The following is an 18869-nucleotide window of genomic DNA, read 5'->3' on the forward strand; positions in this document are numbered from 1 at the left end:
CTCCCCTATCACTTCTGGACTTGTTGCTTAGTTCCTTTCCATCATTCAAACGCCAATGATTCATTAAGGTGTCTCTCCCATATGGTCTAGCGGTTAGGATTCCTGGTTTTCACACAGGCGGCCCGAAGATGTCTTTTTCTTTTTTTGGTTGTTACCTTATTATTGTTACAGTCAGAATCTTATTGACCAGTAATTAATGTACATGTATAATATATTATAGAAATGTCCAGTATTATGTGAGCCATACACCTGGAGACGCAGTGAGGTGATGACAGCAGGAGAGCTGCAGTACACAAGCCTTCGATAGCTCAGCTGGTAGAGCGGAGGACTGTAGTGGGGCACAGACATCCTTAGGTCACTGGTTCAATTCTGGTTCAAAGGACATTTTATTACTTATTGTTAGTAGGGTATAATTATCTCCAGAATTAAGCAGTCACATTACTGGTGGGGTCACATTAGCCACATTATTAATTTTCCTTAACAATCCCTCCTCGCCGTCCGCTCTCCTGAAGTAGGGCTTCTATTAGGGTCATTAGGGTTCTTCACTTCCAGCGGATTATCCGGACAGAAGTTTCCTCCCTCTCTTCCTCCTCATTTTTGCCTTTTTCAGAACATGATGTTTTTAGCTCTTTGGCCTCGATTCATGATTGTGTTTTTCGGCTGTACCTCAGTCATTACATACTTTGAGCCTTTTTTAAGTCTATTTCCTATAGGTGGCACTAGCGAGGTGGATTACTTCTATAATCGGATATTCACACAGAAAATGATTTCTACAACTGATCCCTCAGTCATATAGAAATGACAGGAGTAGTCCGTCCACCTACGACAGCCTCCTGTATACAACGGCCTCCCATTTTTAGATTAAATTAGTATTTTCTTTTTTCAAAAACAAGATCTTACACGTAGTCGGCAGGATTTGAACCTGCGCGGGGAGACCCCAATGGATTTCTAGTCCTTCGCCTTAACTACTCGGCCACGACTACAGCTGCATACACCAGATGTGGAGTCACCGGCTCACTATCTACACACACAGCGTTCTCTATTCTGAGGAGAAGACATTAGTGTCACCACCCAACTCCACAATGTGCTCCGAGGAGGAGACATCGATCCTACACGTGAGGTCCTACCGGCAGCCATGTGAAACTTTCCTCTGGTGACATCTGGTACTAGTGTCCTCCTGGGGATCGGCCATTGTTTCTTTATGTTTGTTGCTTTCTTTTGTGATATATGTGTAATGGACGTTGAACGAGGTGGCACGGGGTGGTAGCCGTGGGCGAGTCTACTGAGCAACCTTCAGCGAGCACCTCGGCACCTCGCACATGAATAAATAGATAGAGTCAGTGCTTTTAAATAAAACCAACTTTACTGACAGATTGCAGTGTACAGGCAGGTGCAGCAGATATTCTTAGGCCCAGGTCTTATGCAGGGACAATAAGCCGTTTTTCTACCTTCCGACTCAGTTTATCACAGCAGGCCGACTCTCACCTTCAGCACACCCTCTGTGCTGGTTGTCGCTTGTTCGAGGGAAGCTGTGCTACTCGGATAAGGCTCCTATCCCTTTTCCACAGTCCCTGTCCTCTCTCGCTGTGCTACTCAGATATAGATATATACATGTACATCCCTTTTCCACAGCCTCTGTTCGGTCCTCAGCTCCTGCTGAGGGCTGTCGGCAGTCTCTCTCTCTCTCCCGCGCACCTTCTAACCCTGGCCTGGGTCTATGGCTGCTGGACTCTGCTTAGTGCCTAGTCTCTGTCCTCGGATCCGCGCACCTTCTAACCCTGGCCTTGGTCTATGGCTGCCAGACTCTGCTTAGTGCCTAGTCTCTCTCTCTCTCCCGCGCACCTTCTAACCCTGGCCTGGGTCTATGGCTGCTGGACTCTGCTTAGTGCCTAGTCTCTGTCCTCGGATCTGCGCATCTTCTAACCCTGGCCTGGGTCTATGGCTGACGGACTCTTCTTAGTGCCGAGTCTCTGTCCTCGGATCCGCGCACCTTCTAACCCTGGCCTGGGTCTATGGCTGCCGGACTCTGCTTAGTGCCTAGTCTCTGTCCTCGGCCCTGGCTCAGGTCTCTAGCTGCCGGACTCTCTGGTACTCACATGGACCCTTGATGTCTCGTGTACTGGCCTCTTCTCTGAGTGCATTTACACCATTGACGCGCCCCTGGGCCTGCTGTGTCGTGCGGCATCACGCGCACGGGGGCTTACCCGGAGCCGGATCAGATGGGGGTAGTAGTCTCGTGGCGGTAACCCGGTCCGTGCCCAGGGTGTCAAACTAAGTGTGTGGCAGTCTTGGTAGATGTTGTTTCTGTGTCGACTACGCCACCCGTTGATTTGCGGTCACAAGGCCGCCGCTGCAGAACAGTCCGCTGAGGCCGGTAGTATGGGTGCAGCGATGGTGGTTTAACCCCCAACAGGAGGGGTATGGCCTCAGGGCAGCTGGTGCGGATGATGGGGGTAGTGATAGTGCAGAAAGGAGAGCCAGAGACGTGAGATGCAGTTTCAGGGTTTTTACTCACAGGTGTTCCTTCAGTCACTCTGGCCTTGAGTGACCACCCGAGCCGTGCTGCATCCACCAGGTGCTGGACTCGGCCAACCCCCAGGCAGTTCCGGAGCGTGGTCCTGAGCTTCCCTCTCTCTCTCTTTCTCCTGGCCGTCCCCACCAGGGATCCACCTTTGTCCGGTTCCCTTGGGCCTTCTATGGTAAAACCTTCTCTGGCTTTCCTGACCCTACTCTTGGTGTACCTTCCTGATGGATGTGGTGAGGGTCGTGGCAAAGCTTGCCCACGACCTCCGGTTCCTGGTTAAGGGTTACTTTTGCCTCCGCCAGCTTGGGATCCGGTGCCCTCTTCTGCCAACCCTTCACCCTTTTTAGCTCACTCGTGGGATCTCAGGGTTCCCTCTTGGTCTTATGCCTCTGGGCCTTTCTTCCTCTTCCTCTCTGCTTCAGGCCTGGCCCTGGAGCTGGGCCCAGCCGGAGCCACAGCTCCCTGTCAGCCCTCCTTGCTGAACTCCTCCTCAGCACTCTCCTGACAGACTGACCCTATCTCTAGATGGTGCCCACCATATATACTCCCTCTATGTGTGAGCCCAGGTGACCAGCACCCAATGGGCTCCTATCTCTATGCCCAGAGCCCCTCCCCTATCTGCCCCTACACTACTGGGATGTTCCACCCCCCCTCCCACTCCAGCCAGGGACAGACGCTGTCGTACCTGCACATCTACTTGGTGGGAGTACCGTAGTTCTGTCCCCCGGAAATGGGATGTATGTAGTGCATGCAGCCTACTGAGCTCAGTCCCACACTCCATCCTTACCCGGGAGTGGAATACCACACCTCTGGTTTGAGGTGCAATACCCCTGTAGCAGCCGAGTCCTCAGGGTGCTACATTCCCCCCTGGTAAATCACAGCACGTCCTCGGGCTGTAAAAGAATAAAACATACCAAAACATACAAATTTTTTAAAACATACACTAACATATAAAACATTATAAACATTATCAGATTCTAGCAATATAAACTTTTTCATATAAAACTCTTTTATATAAAATGTTCTTGAGCTTCTGGCCACTGTGCACTTGTGACCAGGTAAAGTGCCACAGTCACTGGGAGGAAGACAGTAATCCTCCTATAAAACCGGTAGGGGGCGCCTTAGGAAGCGCAACTATTTACAAGGGTATGGCCGCTCTCAGTCCTCGGCCAGGTAGAGGGAAAGAACGACCGCTCTCAGTCCTCGGTCAGTGGGAATAAGGGATGGCTGCTCACAGTCCTCAGCCTGGTTAGGGATAGGGACACACGGGTAACAGTTTGCTGGTCCCTACGGGGACTATACTTTACTGGTAACAGTTCTTGTACCCTTACGGGTAACTATTTACAGCTTCACTATACCGTACTTTAATAACGGCATCCTCCTGCTCCTTCTTGAGGGTAATCTTCAGACCCGTCCAGGTCCTCTTGACCTTCCTCAAACCGCAGCTCCTCCTCAGTCAATCTGTGCACATGGAGAGCATATGGACCTTTGGCACATTGATGCCCGGTGAAGGTGACCTCATCACCCAGGTAAAGATCACGTCCTCTGTGTCCCTCCGGCAGATGGCTCTCGACGTCCCTGCGGGTGACAAAGACGTCGCCGGGGGTTCTGTGGTCCCGGATAAAACCCCAACCGTGCTGCAGTTGAAACTTGATTACGGTCCCGGTGGCGCGGGGACCATGGGCTGCACGGGGGTTTCGTCTGGTCCGGCTTTTCTGTTCGGCACTCTGTACTTGCAGCCGCTCCTCGCGGACCCGCCTCTCTCACCGTTCCCGGTCGAAGACCTCCAGCTGTTGCCGGCAGCACTCTGCTCGCTGGGCTGCGGCCGCCCGAGTCTCATGGGTGAACCCAATGAGGTTTTCTCCATTGGGGTCCCATTCGAACTGCGCCTCCTCCAACGGGAGTGGGGTGATCTTGGCGGCGCCGGAGCCGGAATCTGGGGCTCACACAGAGGCCTTTCCTTCCGGAGTCAGGGATGGAGGTACTCCGGTGGCCACTCAAAGGGCTGCCCATCCGGGCAAGTGTGCTGGGCGAACACGTCTTCACCCAAGGGTAGCACGGTGGAGGTTGAGGGCGCGATGGTGGTAGCGGCGCCCGGATTCACCAGGCCTTGCGACCAGGCCGGTGGCACTCTAAAGGTAAAGGGCACTGTGGAGACGGCGGCGCCCGGGGGCACTCGACCTTGCGACCAGGCCAGTGACTTGGTGGAGATAGAGGGCTCTGTTGGAACTGCGGCGCCCGGGGGTACTCGGCCCTGCGACCAGGCCGGAGGCGTCTCCTGCTTGGCCGCGCTCGGGGTTGAGGCGCGTGACGTCACAGGGGGCGTGGCCGCGGCTCCTGCTTGAGGCCTAGTCTGGAGCGGTGGCGGTGCAGCGACGGGCACGGTAGGGGGAATTTCGGGCTCTGCGACGGGGAGCTGGGGCAGGCTCACGGTTTCTAGGCTTGGGGTAGTGACGTCCCCTTTACCTGCCTCCGTCTCTTCAGCTCCTTCCACGGCGTCGTCTCCGGCCTTCATTCCTCCTGCACCATCCTCAGAGGCGGTCAGACTCCTCGTCTCGGGTGGCGTGCTCCGTTGGTGGGTTCCAGCCTGCTGGGCCATCTCCCTACTCCACTCAGTCAGCGTTTCTCGCTGCACCTGGGCCATCCTCCGTGCGAGGCCCTCCAGCGCGGTCTGTGCACACTCCCGGTCTCGGGGGAGCTGTGCCAAGATCTCCACCAGGTCTTGTGGGGTGGTGGCTTGCAACAGGCTCCTGACCACAGGGTCGGTGCTGCCTGACTCTCCCTCCATCTCCGGGTGCGACCTCCCCAGACTCCTCCAGGCTGCACCCATCCTCACTCTTTTGTTCTTGATCCGCCCACCCTGAGGGCGGTCCTGGGGCAACTTGGTGATTGTCAGTTCCAGGGGCAGTCCCCCCACGCTGATGGACATCTCTATCATTGCAGTCTCTGCTGGTGGGGGCGGTCCTTGCTTTTGGCGCTCTTCTGGGACCAGGCCCACGATGGGAGGTCGTCTCTTACCACCCTCTGGCACGCCCATAATGGCGTCCGCTCTGCCAGGGCGGGAAATCTTCTCAGATGGCGGGAACCGTCTCCCAATGGCGGGAAACTGCGTGGACGGCGGGAAAAGACTGCTGATGGCGGGCAAACGGCGGGAAATGATCCGAGATGGCGTCCGATGGCGGGGACCCTCTGGAATTGGCGGGAGACTCCTTTTTACGGTAAATGTGAACTTCTCTTCAGGCACGCAGTACCCGTCGGTTGCGGGCACGTAATCCTGCCGACTACGCCAAAGTTGACGCGCCCCTGGGCCTGCTGTGTCGTGCGGCATCACGCGCACGGGGGCTTACCCGGAGCCGGATCAGATGGGGGTAGTAGTCTCGTGGCGGTAACCCGGTCCGTGCCCAGGGTGTCAAACTAAGTGTGTGGCAGTCTTGGTAGATGTTGTTTCTGTGTCGACTACGCCACCCGTTGATTTGCGGTCACAAGGCCGCCGCTGCAGAACAGTCCGCTGAGGCCGGTAGTATGGGTGCAGCGATGGTGGTATAACCCCCAACGGGAGGGGTATGGCCTCAGGGCAGCTGGTGCGGATGATGGGGGTAGTGATAGTGCAGAAAGGAGAGTCAGAGACGTGAGATGCAGTTTCAGGGTTTTTACTCACAGGTGTTCCTTCAGTCACTCTGGCCTTGAGTGACCACCCGAGCCGTGCTGCATCCACCAGGTGCTGGACTCGGCCAACCCCCAGGCAGTTCCGGAGCGTGGTCCTGAGCTTCCCTCTCTCTCTCTTTCTCCTGGCCGTCCCCACCAGGGATCCACCTTTGTCCGGTTCCCTTGGGCCTTCTATGGTAAAACCTTCTCTGGCTTTCCTGACCCTACTCTTGGTGTACCTTCCTGGTGGATGTGGTGAGGGTCGTGGCAAAGCTTGCCCACGACCTCCAGTTCCTGGTTAAGGGTTACTTTTGCCTCCGCCAGCTTGGGATCCGGTGCCCTCTTCTGCCAACCCTTCACCCTTTTTAGCTCACTCGTGGGATCTCAGGGTTCCCTCTTGGTCTTATGCCTCTGGGCCTTTCTTCCTCTTCCTCTCTGCTTCAGGCCTGGCCCTGGAGCTGGGCCCAGCCGGAGCCACAGCTCCCTGTCAGCCCTCCTGGCTGAACTCCTCCTCAGCACTCTCCTGACAGACTGACCCTATCTCTAGATGGTGCCCACCATATATACTCCCTCTATGTGTGAGCCCAGGTGACCAGCACCCAATGGGCTCCTATCTCTATGCCCAGAGCCCCTCCCCTATCTGCCCCTACACTACTGGGATGTTCCACCCCCCCTCCCACTCCAGCCAGGGACAGACGCTGTCGTACCTGCACATCTACTTGGTGGGAGTACCGTAGTTCTGTCCCCCGGAAATGGGATGTATGTAGTGCATGCAGCCTACTGAGCTCAGTCCCACACTCCATCCTTACCCGGGAGTGGAATACCACACCTCTGGTTTGAGGTGCTATACCCCTGTAGCAGCCGAGTCCTCACGGTGCTACACCATCACTGGTCCTTACTCATGGGCTCACGGCCCCACTGCTTCGACCTGTCCTCTGTCCCGACCTGTCACGAGCAGGTCCTCTCTCGTGGGCTTACGGCCCCCACTGCCTCGACTCCTTCTTTGCGGGGACACCCCCATCTTCATACAAGCTCCCTTTCTCTGGAGCTCTTCTTTGACACCTTGTCCTGGGCATGGCCGCCTGGACACTGCTCCTTGACTTCCTGTCTCCTGTCTCCAAGCTCACTGCCTCTGCTCCTCCCTGCTGCGCTCCTCCCCCGGCCAGCTCTGCCATGCTGCTGTAACTAGGCAACTACTGCACTGTACAATACAGGGAGAACACATAAAAGCATCAACATTACATTAGACATTACACTCACACGGGGACAACTACTGCTGCACGTGGGAATAATAACAGGGAAAAGTCCTTCTTAAAAGGGTGGTGGCGTCCATCCCCCTTACACTCCCCCCCTTCTTAAACATGGCCGTCCTCGGACATGCAGGGACCATGTAAAGAAACACAGCATAAACACAGTCCCAACGTGCACATCTTAAAGGGGTAGCCCACACACATACACTCTGCTCCGGCGGAATCGCAACAAGTCCACTGCTATGAAGCATAGAAGTCCAAAACATGCAAAATCCAGCCTCACTTGACGAGGCAACAAAACAGAAGAAAGACCCTGCGAAAAATCACTTCCCCTTTAAGGGACAAAAATGTCCCTTTAAGAAATGCAAAAATTGCTGCAAAGTGTCCTTTGCATGCCCAACTGCATCCGGGCACAGTCCATTACATTCCCTGTGGCAACAGGGACACGATTCCTTCTCCAACGATACTAAAGCATTTAAAGGGGTTACACACACGTGTGCTTGCTCCTGCAAGGCAGCACCGATCCGGATCCCAGAGGCAATTGCTGAGGTCATCAAAGTCCAAGTCCAAAATAGGCCTCCTATGTCGAGGCTCCAACTGGTATCAGGGAGAAAACAACAACTGCCATCGCGGCTTCACTTCGGTCCAGTTTGACCGGCTTCAACGCCCTCAGCTTGCGGAGTAACACCCTTTTTCAGCAAAGAAAAATTCTCTTCAGCTCTCAACGGGCCTCACTGGAAGTATCATGAGGGCTCGGCAACATCGGTCTTCCACTCAGATTCACTCTCCAACTTTCAAATGGCGACAGGCCACCTGCACTTCTCCACACGAGGATCCTCCTACCCCCATCGTGCTGCTTGGGGCGGGCCTTCTTCCTCTTTTCCCTCCATCTGCCGGCCTGCAGATAAAATTCTGGGGACTGCCTCCTTCTCTCAGGTTGTCCCCTCAACACACACTTGCTATCGGAGGGCGGGTCACTTCTTTGCGCGCTTTCTCTGCCTCCCCAGGATTTCGCGCCACTGACCGCCATCTTCTTGTCAGTGTTCGGCGCCATCTTGGATCACAGCGTGGTCGCCATTGCAATGCGCCATGCAGGTGCCGTTTCACAGGCCTCAGGGGTCCTCTCCACTAGTCCGGTGGGCACAGGACATTTGGATATGATCCTGCCGACTACGCCAAGTGTAACACAGGTACTTTAGATGCAGTCCCACAGAAACACAGAGCAGCCAGTACAGGGTTAATAAACAAGGGGAATTTATTGTAACAGGGTCAATCTCCATGCAGGGTGTAACAGGGCAATTATGGGGACAACAAGGGGAGTAGCAGGTAGCAATCTATAACCAGCAATCCCCAGTTTGGCTAGATGTAGCAGAGTCGACATGGTTGTAATAGGCAGTTTTACACTTAGCAGACTCTTGTTCCCCACAAAGCTGTTGCCGGCTGATGCCAGTGTTGTTTTCTTCTGGCTTCCCTGTCTAAACATTGCTTTGTCTTCTGGTGGTAGCGGGCGGTCTCCGGTTTGACCCGCTGAGCCCCTAGTCCATAACACTGCACCTCACTTGCTCGGCTCCACGGACCCTGCGTCTTTTCTCCCTCTAGTCGTGCTTGACCCCAACTGTCAACTCCCTGCTTTCCTGTGCAAAACTCCTTTTACTCCCTCTTCCTAGACACGCCCCCAGCTCCCCAGTCACCTGACTCCTCAGCTCTCCCCCTGGACACGCCCCCAGCTTTCCCGTCACCTGACTCCTGTGCTCGCAGTCTGTCTTCCCCCTGCAACCAGAGGCACAGGCCCGGCAGTTCCGGATCCCTTGTTCTGAAAGTACTTACACCCCGGTCTTCCTCCTTACAGACGCACAATGTCGGAGCAGTCACCACTCGGGGCCGTTACTCGGCTGTTGTAGACCTCTGAACACTGAGACCTTGTAGTTCTCCAGTGATAGTCGTCTTGTACTGTAATAAGGAGTAGCTGGGGTAACTATGGGATTAGGAGTAGAAAGAATATAACTATTTGATTAAAAAAATAAATCAGCGAAAGAAGCTTTGAAGGAATCAATCTCGCTACCTCTTGCATGCTAAGCCATTAATAAACATAAATGCTAATATACGATGGTCCCCAGCACTTATATACTTCTTTATGTGTTCTATTCTATACTGGAGTAGACACGCTTCCGGATTTTCGAGGACACATCTTGCAGCAATAATGCTACCATTGTACTGACACCCATCATCTGCCAACTTAGTAAACTTGTTGGGGTGCCATCACAGGACGAGCCTCCCTGACACTCTGACTTCTGTCACCCAGCTAGCTGCCTCACTGTCCTGCAGCTCCGTGCTACCATCCTCCCCCACATCTATCCCCGCGAGCACCTGCTCATTGAGGAGCAAACTCCTTTCCATAATGTCTATGGTTCTCAATGTTGCCAGCTCTTCATTTATACCTGGTGGTATAAATGATGGTGATGGTCAGTGTGAAAGGGAGACATTATGGAGTGAGCCAGTGTAAAGGGGGATACTATGGAGAGGAGCAATATGGGGGTACATTATATAGAGTGTTATTGAGGGGGGGGGGCATTATGGTGAGGGGCAGTGTGGGGGGACGTTATGGAGAGGGGCAGTATGAGGGACATTATATAAAGGGGCAGTATGCTGAGGACATTATTGAGAGCGGCAGTGTGTTGGGGACATTATGGAGAGCGCCAGTGTGGGGGACTATTATGGAGGCATTGTTGTGGGGATGTTTTGTGCAGGAAGCACTGTGAGGGGCAATTATTTATTCAGGGGCACAGCATAGGAGACATCTTTATTTATATGGCAGTATAATGATACTTTTATTTTTAAGGGCACCATGTCGGGATGTGCTGCTGAAGATGGAGAAGAGGCAAGTCTGCAGAGATGAGCTCTGGGTGTGGAGTCTCATCATGACATCTGTGCTACATGGAGACGAAAGTGATGGGAACAAGTCCAATCAGGGAAGATGTCACCTATAAGGCACCTGGATGCAAATATTTGTTTTTGTGATACTGATTACGTCTCATCAATACTGTGATTCTTTCATGGTCTGCAGTCTGATGATTGCTGGTAACAATAACTCCCAGTATCTCATTAACATTGTTGAGGACATAATGAGAATAGTAGGTTCATGTGATACAATTATATATGGAGCTGACCTGACATTACAATTAATTTCTGTATTAAGCCTGATACTTTATACATATACTGATGGTGGTTCTGGCGCTGCACTAATATACTGAGGGTAGTTCTGGCACTGCAGTTATGTACTGCCGGTGATCCTGGTGCTGCATTTATTTACTGCCTGCTATTCTGGTGCTGCATCCATATTCTGACAGTGGTTCTGGCACTGCATTCATGTACTGCTGGTGGTTCTGGTGCTAAATTCATGTACTGATGGTGGCTCTGGTGCTGCGTATTCATGTACTGATGGTGGTTCTGGTGCTGCATTCATGTAGTGATCGTGGTACTGGAGCTGCATTTATGAACTGCTAGTGGTTCTGGTACAACATTATAGTACTGTCGGTGCTTCTGGTGCTGCATTTAAGTACTGCCTGTAGTTTTGGCACTTCATTCATGTAATGACTGTGGTTTTGGTGCTGCATTCATGTAGCAATCCATAATGTGCTTCATGGCAGTGTTAAAACTTAAAAATATTTCAAACTTAGAGATTTTAAATTGCAGAGGATTTGGCAAGTTTCTGCTCCAAAAACCCAGTTTAACACTGATTTTTTTTTAGACAAAACTCTCCAAATCCTCTTCAAATACTCAAAACTTGGTTCTGGTAATGTACTAATGTTCTGACTGTGGTTCTGGTGATGTATTCATTTACTTAAAGGGAATCTTTCACCACTTTGGAGTTATCAGACTTCTACTATGGCCATATAGAAAAGTAAATCTATACATACCTGTATGGCCCATAGCAGAGATCTGATTGCAGATAAAAGCACTTTATTCAATTCTGTTTTGTACAGGCTTGGCGTCCGGGGGACGCCAAGAAATCCCCGCCTATGTGCTTATTATTCCCCCAAATCCCCGCCTATGTGCTTATTATTCCCCCAAATCCCCGCCTATATGCTTAATTATCATATCATTATCTGTGACAGGCCCTGTGACGTGCAATGTGCTCCCTGACCTCCCGGGCATGCGCAAAGCGCCACTCACATAGAGTGCGCTTTGCTTCATCCCGGCCCCGTCTCTCTGTGCACTGTGCTGCAGGTTTCTATTGCGCAGGTCCCGGGGAGTCGCTGTCACTTTCCAGCGCCTGCGCAATAGAACCCTGCAGAGCAGTACACAGAGAGACAGGGCCGGAATTATGCAAAGCGCGCTCTATGTGAGCTCTATGTGAGCGGCGCTTTGCATATGCCCGGGAAGTCAGGGAGCACAGTGCACGTCACAGGAACCTGTGACCTGCAGGGGAGGGGGGGAATATAATAACTAAGCACATAGGTGGGGATTTGGGGGATTAATAAGCATATAGGTGGGTATTAGGGGGAATAATAAGCACATAGGCTGGGATTTAGGGGAATAATAAGCACATAAGCGGGGATTTGGGGGGATAATAAGCGCATAGGTGGGGATTTAGAGGAATAATAAGCACATAGGCGGGGATTTGGGGGAATAATAAGCACATAGGTGGGGATTTGGGGGGATAATAAGCGCATAGTTGGGGATTTGGGGGAATAATAAGCACATAGGCGGGGATTTAGGGGAATAATAAGCACATAGGCAGGGATTTAGGGGAATAATAAGCACATAGGCAGGGATTTAGGGGAATAATAAGCACATAGGCGGGGATTTAAGGGAATAATAAGCACATAGGTGGGGATTTGGGGGAATAATAAGCACATAGGTGGGGATTTAGGGGAATAATAAGCACATAGGCGGGGATTTAGTGGAATATTAAGCACATAGGCAGGGATTTCTTGGCGTTCCCCGGACACTAAGCCTGTACAAGACAGAATTGAATAAAGCCCTTTTCTCTGCAATCAGACCTCTGCTATGGGCCATACAGGTAAGTATAGATTTACTTTTCTATTCCCTGTATGGCCATAGTAGAGGTCTGATAACTCCAAAGTGGAGACAGATTCCCTTAACAACTTAAAGGAAACTGGTCACGTCCTAGCTACTATCTACACTGCCCCCATAGCGTTGTTAGTAAAGCACTAACAACCTTTTTCATTAAAATTGGTGGTAATATAATGATTTTCTAACATTATATACACTTTGTCCTACCTGCTGTATTCATTCATAGTAGTGTGATCCTACTACTCAGTCATGGGCAGCCGGTAGGACCTCACGTGTAGGATCGATGTCTCCTCCTCGGAGCACATTGTGGAGTTGGGTGGTGACACTAATGTCTTCTCCTCAGAATAGAGAACGCTGTGTGTGTAGATAGTGAGCCGGTGACTCCACATCTGGTGTATGCATCTGTAGTCGTGGCCGAGTGGTTAAGGCGATGGACTAGAAATCCATTGGGGTCTCCCCGCGCAGGTTCAAATCCTGCCGACTACGTGGAAGATCTTGGTTTTTTTTTTGTTTTTTTTTTAAAAATACAAATTTAATCTAAAATGGGAGGCCGTTGTATATACGAGGCTGTCGTAGGTGGACGGACTACTCCTGTCATTTCTATATGACTGACGGATCAGTAGTAAAAATCATTTTCTATACGATTATAGAAGTAATCCACCTCGCTAGTGCCACCTATAGGTGGATATCCTGTAAATCATCTAAAGAGACAGAAATTTGCAAGGCACGGGCCTTTAGGGCCACTAACAGGATCATTTTCTTCTTTATGGAGAGGATCTATCTTGGGTACATTACATAAAGACTTATTACCAACTAGATCCTCATAAGGAGAATCCGGAGCTTCCATGGATCCGGACGATCTCTGACTGTAGAAACCTCCCTCATCGGTGATTACTGTAATGTACTGATGTAACGTCCGTCATCAGGAGACGGGTCTGGAGACTTTATGGCAGGGTCTTAGTTATTTTCTTTGCCATGCTGTCCAGTTCTAGGATGCCCGGTGTTGTCTGTGTATGAAGATGCCGGTCCCACAATGGCTGATCCATGTTCATGATTCACATTAGTGATTGGTGTCATATTTGGATAGTTAGGAGGCCGACACCATCTGTTGGTGACCTGCAATAACGTTCAATGGGGGTGTTGATGGGTTGACAGTGGGAGCCACCCCCTCTAACTGTTTTGGTGTTATGGTCGCTATTGGTTGTGGCATCTAAGGAAACAAAGAGGAGGAGCGGTGCGAGACCAAGAGCGTGATACTTACCTAACTCCTGTAGACAGTTTAAGGCCTTCGATATGACGACCAGTCGTGGCCATCACACCTAAAGAACACATCAAAACAGAAAGTATAGCCTGCCATTGGGTGACACGAGAGGTAAAAGTTGCAGTGAAAAGCAAGATCCTAAGCACGTGAGAGGAAATGGGATCGATACCTGCATCCTCCACCTTTTCTTCAAATGGAGGAACAGTTATAATTGAGTTATTCTTTTCATTTTTTAGTCCTGATCAAGTAATCCCCCTGTTTAAACTGTATTACAGTATGAGGAGACCATCAATGGATAACTACGAGGTCCTACTGTACAGAAATCTACAACAGAAGAGTAACTGCTCCGAGAGGTGACGGCACCGAGATTGTACGGCCATTACTAATCACCAAGGAGCCGATAGAGCCGAGCACCACACTACTTATTACTTTCAAGTCTACAAAATTGTGGGAGAAATTCTGTCACAGGATAGAGATATCTTTGTACTGAGTTCACCAGTAGATAAAAAAATATTATGAATTGAGAGTCCTCAGTGGCTGATACCTTCTAATGTTGAACTGAAAAGATGGTGATAAACATCAGTTCTGGAGACTCCTCCGGTCTCTTCATCAGGCTCAGTATAATACAAAATTTGAAGGGTCACATATTTATACTCAACATAATACAGAATAATGCAGTAATAAGACAAGTGTCGTGAAGCAGATCGATCAATCTGAGAAGGGGAGAAGCAGATGTGGCAGTAAATAATGATTGAGCTCTGGTCCAGGTTTGTGATGACCCCACAAGGTCAGAGGAGCACATTTCTTAATTCATGTAAAAAGACATAAATCCATCCAATATCTGCTTTAGTATTCTGTGTCACCGGTCATCATAAGTTTGTGCTCCCAGACTCTTCTGTCTCTGAGATTAACTAACAGGCCAGACAGAATAACTGAGGTGCAGGTCGGGGGCACCTGGGAAATAGTGACCACAACATTATACAATTCCACATGTGCTTCAGTAGGGTGCCCAGCAAGGGAGTCACAAAAACACTGAACTTCAGGAGGGCAAAGTTTGATCAGCTAAGAGATGCCCTTCACCTTATAGACTGGGATAGTATCTTTAGTAATAGGAGCACGGATAGAAAATGGGAAATTTTCAAAACAGTCCTGCATAGTCACTGTAGAAGGTAGATACCTTATGGGAATAAAAGGGCTAGGAATAGGAGGAAGCCAATGTGGCTAAATAAGGAGGTCAAGAGGGCAATGAAAAACAAAAAAAGGGCTTTCAGTAAACTTAAACAAGAAGGCAGTGAGGAAGCGCTAATATCTTATAGGGAAAAAAACAAAATCTGTAAGAAACAAATAAGAATAGCAAAAGAGGAGACAGAGAGACTAATTGCCAAGGAAAGTAAAACCAATCCCAAACTGTTCTGTAACTCTATAAACAGTAAAAGGATTAAAACTGATGGAGTTGGCTCATTGAAAAATAACCTGGGTAAAATCATAGAGGGCGATGAGGGTAAAGCAAACCTACTCAATAGCTTCTTCTCCACTGTTTTCACAAAAGAAAACAATTTATCGGAGGAAATGCAGAGTGATAAAGTAAACCCTCCGCTAAATATCACCCACCTAACCCAGGAGGAGGTTCAGAAACGCCTAAATAATATCAAAATAGACAAGTCACCAGGCCCAGATGGCATACACCCCCGGGTACTAAAAGAATTAAGTAATGTGATAGACAGGCCGCTGTATCTTATATTCAAGCACTCTTTATGGACAGGGACTGTCCCACTAGACTGGCGCCAAGCAAATGTGGTACCAATATTCAAAAAGGGGTCTAAAAGTGACCCTGGGAACTATAGAGCAGTCAGCTTAACGTCTGTTGTGGGTAAATTGTTTGAAGGATTTCTTAGAGATGCTATTGTAGAATATCTTAATGATAATAACTGTCTAACTCCATATCAACATGGATTCATGAGGGATCGCTCCTGATGGCCTTCTACGAGGAGGTGAGCTCACAGCTGGACCGGGGAGAGTCAGTGGATGTTGTAGACCTTGACTTCTCCAAAGCGTTTGATACCGTGCCACACAAAAGGTTGGTATATAAAATGAGAATGCTTGGTCTGGGGGATAATGTGTGCAAGTGGGTAAATAGCTGGCTGAGTGATAGAAAGCAGAGGGTGGTTATCAATGGAGTAAGCTCAGGGGGTGTCAGGGTTACTAGCGGGGGGCCTCAAGGGTCTGTCTTGGGCCCTATATTATTTAATATATTTATTAATGATCTAGTGGAAGGGTTGCATAGTAAAATAGCAATATTTGCAGATGATACTAAACTTTGTAAAGTAGTTAATACAGATGAGGATAGGGCACAGCTACAGGAGGATTTAGATAAATTGGGGAGTTGGGCCAAAAAATGGCAAATGGAGTTCAATGCCGATAAATGTAAGGTCATGCACATGGGAAAGAAAAACAGCAGTCACCCATACATATTAAATGGGAAACCGTTGGGGAAATCTGACATGGAGAAGGACCTGGGCGTCTTGGTTAACAGCAAATTAAATTGGAGTGCCCAGTGTCAGGCAGCAGCTGCGAAGGCAAATAGAGTCATGGCATGCATCAGAAGAGGAATAGGGGCATATGATGAGAACATTGTTCTTCCTCTGTATAAAGCGCTGGTAAGGCCGCACTTAGAATATTGTGCACAGTTCTGGGCTCCAGGGCTCAGGAAAGACATATTGGAGCTAGAGAGGGTACAAAGGAGGGCGACTAAGGTAATAAAGGGAATGGAGGGACTAGAATACCCAGAGAGGTTGTCAAAATTAGGCCTATTTACGTTGGAAAAGAGAAGGCTTAGGGGAGACCTCATAAACATGTATAAATACATCAGGGAGCAGTACAGAGATCTCTCCCATGACCTGTTTATACCAAGGATGGTGACAAAGACGAGGGGGCACACTATGCGTCTGGAGGAAAGGAGGTTCCTGCACCAGCATAGAAGGGGATTCTTTACGGTCAGAGCCGTGAGGCTCTGGAACTCTCTGGGAGAGGAAGTGGTGATGTCCAACTCACTTAATGAGTTCAAGAGAGGCCTGGACGCCTTTCTTGAGAACAATAAAATTACATCTTATGCTTAGTGACAGTTAATTAATCCAGGGATTTAATCTGACTGCCAGATTGGTGTCGGGAAGTGAATTTTTCCTCAATGATGTAAGTTGGCCTATACCGCATGTTTTTTTTTGCCTTCCCCTGGATCAACGCTGCGGAATAGCTGCAGTGCACAAGAAATAGGCTGAACTGGATGGACGCTTGTCTTTTTTCGGCCTTATAAACTATGTATCTATGTAACTATGTGTATTTTTCTTTCAATACCAGCAATTTCATGTCCATGATGCTATGATCAGGGCTACAGAAATCTTTAGCCACTGGTAATCTTTTTCCTTTAATCATTTGGCGATTTGCAATTGTAGTCACCTACCATCCAGATAGATGACTACTAGAGGGATCCAATGTCTTTCTTTAGTTTTGTAATGTAGGAGATGATTCCTTGATATTCTAGTGGCTTTTGAAATCTGGTTTTTAATTGTTGTTGGATGGTAGCCATGATTCAAAAGTGATATATAGGGTCTGGCAGGGCTGGACTGGCCCACCAGAGAACCGGAGAATCCTCCGGTGGGCCCTGGCTTAGGAGAGTTCATAGTGCAAATCTTCCAGCTGCTATGGGGGCCTTGAGTGCGGGAGAAAGGAGGACCCTCAGAATCAAATCCTCTGGTGGGCCCAATGTTCTTCAGTCTGACACTGGGGTCTGAACATATCTCATTGTATCTGATGGCTCAATGAGATTTTATGTGTTTGGGATGAAACCTGTCCGATGTAAAGTGAACCTGACAGCTGATACATAATGCCACGTTCGTGGCCACCGGCTGTATGATCTCAGCCAGGTATGTTTAACTCTAAAACGCTGCAGCATTTCATAGAAAAACATATTGTAATGGCCCCCGGGGTCCGAGACGCGCTGTAGGAGATTGTCTTCAAACTGTTTTCCCATAGACCTTCATATATAAAATAAGATACAAGGAACAAAAAACACACCAAGCCCATAAAAGAATATCACATAAAAGTTGTGATGGAGTTTTATAAGGTCGCAGACAATACGACAGTGATGAAATGTATTCAATACCGTTATATTTTTTTCTAGTTAATAACAATATTTATTCACATAATACAACTATAGATTTTCTCAGGGAACAATTGAAACTTAATTTCCCTTTCCAGGAGTCGAACCCAAGACCGTCCATATGAAAACCCGACATCATCCAGTGTTATAAAACCCAAGAGAGGAGACACCGATACCTAAACGTAGAGACCTCCCAGGACATCGTCTGAGCGATCATAAGTCACTGGAATAAGAATGAGAATGTCTGAATGTAGAGGAAATTCCCAGGATTCTGTGGTGTCGTCCTCCGACCCAGGAGCTCAATAGTCACCATCAGCCACTAATGAGCAATGTGCACTGAGCGGAAATGTTGGTTATTTGCTGTTCAGGCAGAGCTGCTGAGCACAGGCGTCTCTGTGGCGCAATCGGTTAGCGCGTTCGGCTGTTAACCGAAAGGTTGGTGGTTCAAGCCCACCCAGGGACGTTGGTGTCTTTTGCTTGGACAGCTACCCAAATTGCTTTATGTTGTCAATTAATAATTTTCAAAATTCACGGATTCTATATAATTCGCATTTTTGGAATACAAGTAACGTGAACCCAGCAAAACAGCCCCTATAAGGTACAGATCTGTAATTAGTGTCCATCAGAAGAACTTCTCATGTAGTCAGCAGGATACAAACCTGCGCGTGGAGACCTTAACAGATTTATAGTCCTTTACCTCCACCAAGCGACCAAGCGACACAGCTTCACTTGTCTCCTGGTAAATCATTCACAGAAAGTCACTTTTCTTTTTTGGCTTGCTCCATTCATTGGTATCTTATGCGCCAGTTTCTTCAGTGTCGCAGGCGGTTCTTACATTTTGTTGCAAAATCATTTAGCATTTTTCTCTTCCACCTTTTAGGAGTCTTTTTAGAGCGAAAAGTGACATGTTCGGCTAAAATCTCCCCAAACTTGCAGAAAAACTATAGACGTCCATAAATTCACTCCATGGGGAGACTGGAGAACATCTTCTAACAA

The 18869-nt window shown here is 49.2% G+C and overlaps 4 non-coding genes across 4 annotated transcripts; 3 read left to right on the forward strand and 1 right to left on the reverse strand.

Moving 5' to 3' along the window:
* The first annotated feature begins 297 nt into the window (after positions 1–297).
* Positions 298–382, forward strand: TRNAY-GUA (transfer RNA tyrosine (anticodon GUA)). The gene is given in 2 exon segments: positions 298–334; positions 347–382. It is a non-coding gene; the product is annotated as a tRNA-Tyr (tRNA).
* Positions 383–901: 519 nt separating this feature from the next.
* On the reverse strand, positions 902–983 carry TRNAS-AGA (transfer RNA serine (anticodon AGA)). Its single transcript has one exon. It is a non-coding gene; the product is annotated as a tRNA-Ser (tRNA).
* An 11877-nt stretch (positions 984–12860) lies between these two features.
* Positions 12861–12942, forward strand: TRNAS-AGA (transfer RNA serine (anticodon AGA)). Its single transcript has one exon. It is a non-coding gene; the product is annotated as a tRNA-Ser (tRNA).
* Positions 12943–18262: 5320 nt separating this feature from the next.
* On the forward strand, positions 18263–18336 carry TRNAN-GUU (transfer RNA asparagine (anticodon GUU)). The gene has a single exon. It is a non-coding gene; the product is annotated as a tRNA-Asn (tRNA).
* The last annotated feature ends 533 nt before the right edge of the window (positions 18337–18869 follow it).

Source organism: Phyllobates terribilis, unplaced genomic scaffold, assembly GCF_046119375.1.
Source record: "Phyllobates terribilis strain yellow unplaced genomic scaffold, ASM4611937v1 Scaffold_3__8_contigs__length_932513732, whole genome shotgun sequence".
Taxonomy (NCBI): domain Eukaryota; kingdom Metazoa; phylum Chordata; class Amphibia; order Anura; family Dendrobatidae; genus Phyllobates; species Phyllobates terribilis.